This window comes from Dermacentor albipictus, chromosome 1 (assembly GCF_038994185.2).
Source record: "Dermacentor albipictus isolate Rhodes 1998 colony chromosome 1, USDA_Dalb.pri_finalv2, whole genome shotgun sequence".
In the NCBI taxonomy this organism is placed as follows: Eukaryota; Metazoa; Arthropoda; class Arachnida; order Ixodida; family Ixodidae; genus Dermacentor; species Dermacentor albipictus.
This window is the reverse complement of record NC_091821.1, coordinates 16,761,065-16,764,911: the sequence shown is the minus strand read 5'-3', so window position 1 is coordinate 16,764,911 and position 3,847 is coordinate 16,761,065.

Here is a 3,847-nt window from a genome sequence, read left to right as displayed (position 1 = left end):
ACGTTACTCTATAAATATGCAATAGATATATACAATACTTAAGGCAATACAAACACCATAAAATGCACTAGAATACAGACGAAAATCACCAACTGTAATTACAAAGCATTATTTGAAAATATTTTCGTTAAAGGTAAGACAAGCAAGGACGACACCAAATAAACGTGGCACTGTCAAAAACAACAAAAATACAGTTCTTTATAAGCACGCTAAATATCACAAGAAGAACAAACAAGAGACGAACAACGAAGATTTGCATATCTTGCGCACGGGGTTGCGCAGCTTGCGCTGGAGAAGTTTTCGGCGTACAGGCGACAGACGGACGGACGGACGAATCGGCTAGCCATATACAGCTTCGCTGTGAAACGTCGTGATCGAGCTAGTGCCTTATCTGCCGCGCCTCGGACGAAGTAGCATGTTGCGTTTGGTGTTAGTTGGAAACAAGCTGTGATAGCTGTCATCTTAGTGCACAGATGTCCTTTTTTTTTGCCACGAGACCTATCACCACAAAAGCGAATCGACAACGACAGTCCAAAGGTTTAAATGTGCATTTTGTTTTGTCTCAGTCGCCATGCTTCTAATGAGCAAGAGGTAAACGTGACTCTTGCCTTGATCTGCAAATGGCAACTAGAGGAAGGCCGCAAACAAGAGGAAGGTCGCTTTCCGGTCGGTTTGTTTCGCTTTTATTTTGGACACGAACCTGTTTTTGCAGCACGTATACACTTTCACGAAAAATAAAACGGTCACTTCAATGTGGTTTTGGTTCGAAGCAAGCTTCTGGCGCGAAATATACCTTTGCGCGCACTCTTTCGATGCGGTGCTCACAAAGGCGAGATTTTGGAACATTCTACGCTTATTCCATTCCTTTTCGCATTTCGTGCGTGGTCAGAGCGGTGCTTCAGCCGCGTTATCAAGAGGCTTTTGTTATCAATGTGATCAGTCGGCCTTGAGAGACGGATAGTAAGTGTGACGTAGAAATGAGAGGAAGGAATAGCTGCGAAGTCGCGAAACCTGCTGTTGGTGCTTCTTCCGTACCATTATCAAGGTGATGTGCCCTGCTCGGGTTGGCGACAGGTAATGCAGTTGCTTTCAATCAGCTTATTTAAGGGCACTGCTTCATGATGCAGGTGAAAGCGCACTGATGTAGTATTTTCATATTTCGTGAGGTTTTTTTGCCAGTCGGAAAAAAAATGTACGCAATCCGTACGTCGCTGAAAACACCGCAGTTAGATGTTATTTTGGGGTGCCCACAAATGCCTTATTGACACTTTGAAAATTAGGACAGTGCTTCCCGAGTTAGATAATTAGTTGCAATTACTGAATTAAATCTCAGTAACGAAAGAATTACTGGCGGCTACTCCACTGTACTGGAAACAATATGCACTAGGTTTTCTTCGAGTAATTCAACTGCTCTTTTTTAAACATTTGGTGCATGTTAGCTTGGAAACACTGTATAATTCACTCAGTAACCGAAATGAGACCAAGCCCGATTCACTCGAAATCAGAATCAACAGCAGTCATGCGCAGCAGCGCTCATACTCTGACTCACATAAAGAAAAAAAAAAGAAGAGAGAAAAAGAGAGAGGTTGCAGTTTCCCCGGCGAAGCAGTATTAGTGACAGTCAAGTATGCGACAATTACACGAAGGAAGATTACACCACCGAGAGGACTCAGACTGTGAAATTGAACTATCTCCTATCTATAAGGTCTTGTACATGGTCTTATAACGCCGTCACTTCAGCGCTGAGTTCATTGAGGTCGAAGTTTCTTCAAGTGCAAGAAATATATTTATTTATTTATTTATTGAACATACCTTACAGGCCCCTTTACAGGGCATTGAGTAAGGGGGGTAATAAAGAAAGTACAAAGTAACTTGTCGGTGTACAACGTACGGCTCAAATTTGCAGTTTAACATAAAGGAGAGGAATCGATGATAATGTGGTATGGCGGCAAGTACAAGGTCGGGCGGGAAAAAGGATAACACGAAGAGAGAAAAGAAAAATATTGGCTGGCATTATACATATGGAAAAACTGGATACAAGAACTATAAAGTATACCGATTACAATGACAACAGTAACAAGAAAAGAAACTACAACCAAAGATAGACTGACAAATATGCGGAATCTAGGCGCATGAGCAGTTGGCAGGGTTTAAAATACGCACAATGGTAGGGCATGATAAAAACGCAGGAACTAATGGCGTGCACAGTAAAAACATTTATCAATATAAGGAATGCAGTCGGGCACAAAGTGTGATACTGAAGAAAAAAAGAAAGAACACGTGCAGTGGTACAAAAAATTGACGGATTTCTTTGGTCTTAAAGCTGTCAAAATAACAAATAAATAAATACATGGGTAGTATACAGAACATGGCACCGGAAGTAAAATAAAACTGGAAATATTAGTGGCAAGGTTTTATTGCGAAAAGAAAGAGTGCAGGAGTTGACGGAAATTATCGTGGTCTGGTTCGGATGCAATGTTGTCTGGAAGATCATTCCACAAACGTATGGCGCGTGGAAGAGCAGATGCGTTGAAGGTGTGAGTTGACCCATATAATCGCGTGAAACTTAAGTGATTATGCAACCGACGTGATGTGATGGAAGGAGCATCAAGGTGAAATGGGAATGGTCTGTTGCTGCATGCGTATTTGTGAAAAAGGCATAAAAGGGCAATGTCGCGACGAGCACTAAGGGGTTCAAGTGAAAGATTGAGCTTAATTTGCGTTATGCTGTTATGGTTGTCATAATTGCGTGAAATGAAACGGGCAGCCCTATTCTGAACTGCTTCAAGCATGTTAATTAAATAATTTTGGTAGGGGGACCAGATAGATGCGGCGTATTCAAGCTGTGGGCGAACGAAGGTCTGATAAGCTAGATGACGAACGTGAGTGGGACAGTTATGTAAATTTCGACGTAAATATCCTAAAGATTTTGAAGCTTTTGCGCTTATGGTGGTAATATGGTGAGACCGGGAGAGCTTGGGTGTGAAATGAATACCAAGGTACTTATAAGATGATGCCTGCGACAGTTGGTAGTTGTTAATGGTGTAGTAGTAGTTGGAAATGTTTTGCTTGCGTGTGAAGGAGATTATTTTGCATTTTTCTGTATTCAGCGACATAAGCCATTTCTTACACCAGTTGTTAATGCGGTAAAGGTCGTTTTGCAGCGTTAAGTGGTCATCGGCACAGGTTATTGGACGATATATGATGCAATCGTCAGCGAAGATTCGCATGCAGGAAGAAATGTTTTCTGGCAACTCGTTTACGTAGATTAAAAACAATAGGGGGCCGAGGACGCACCCCTGTGGTACGCCCGAAGTTACGTGAGAAAGGGAGGATTGGAAATTGTTAATAACCGTGAACTGCTGGCGGAGTGAAAGGAAGTTACGGAGCCAAGATAAGGTTAGCGAGTCTAATCGAAGGGCAGATAATTTAGAAATCAGACGGCAATGGGCGACGCGGTCAAAGGCTTTCGAGAAATCAAGAAAAATACACTCAGTCTGGAGGTTATTGTTCATGTTGAAGTGGAGTTCTGTACTTAATTCTAGAAGCTGGGTTTCGCAAGAGAAACCTTTCCTGAATCCGTGTTGTTTGTTAAAAAAGAAATTGTTAGATTCTAAGTGTCGGTAAACATGAGAAGCGATTATGTGTTCGAGAAGTTTGCAGCAGATGCAAGTTAAAGAAATTGGACGGTAGCTTTCGGGAGTATGTTTATCACCGGCTTTGAACACAGGCACTATTTTACCAATTTTCCAATCGGTATATATATATATATATATATATATATATATATATATATATATATATATATATATATATATATATATTGCTACGGAACAGTATCTGCGAT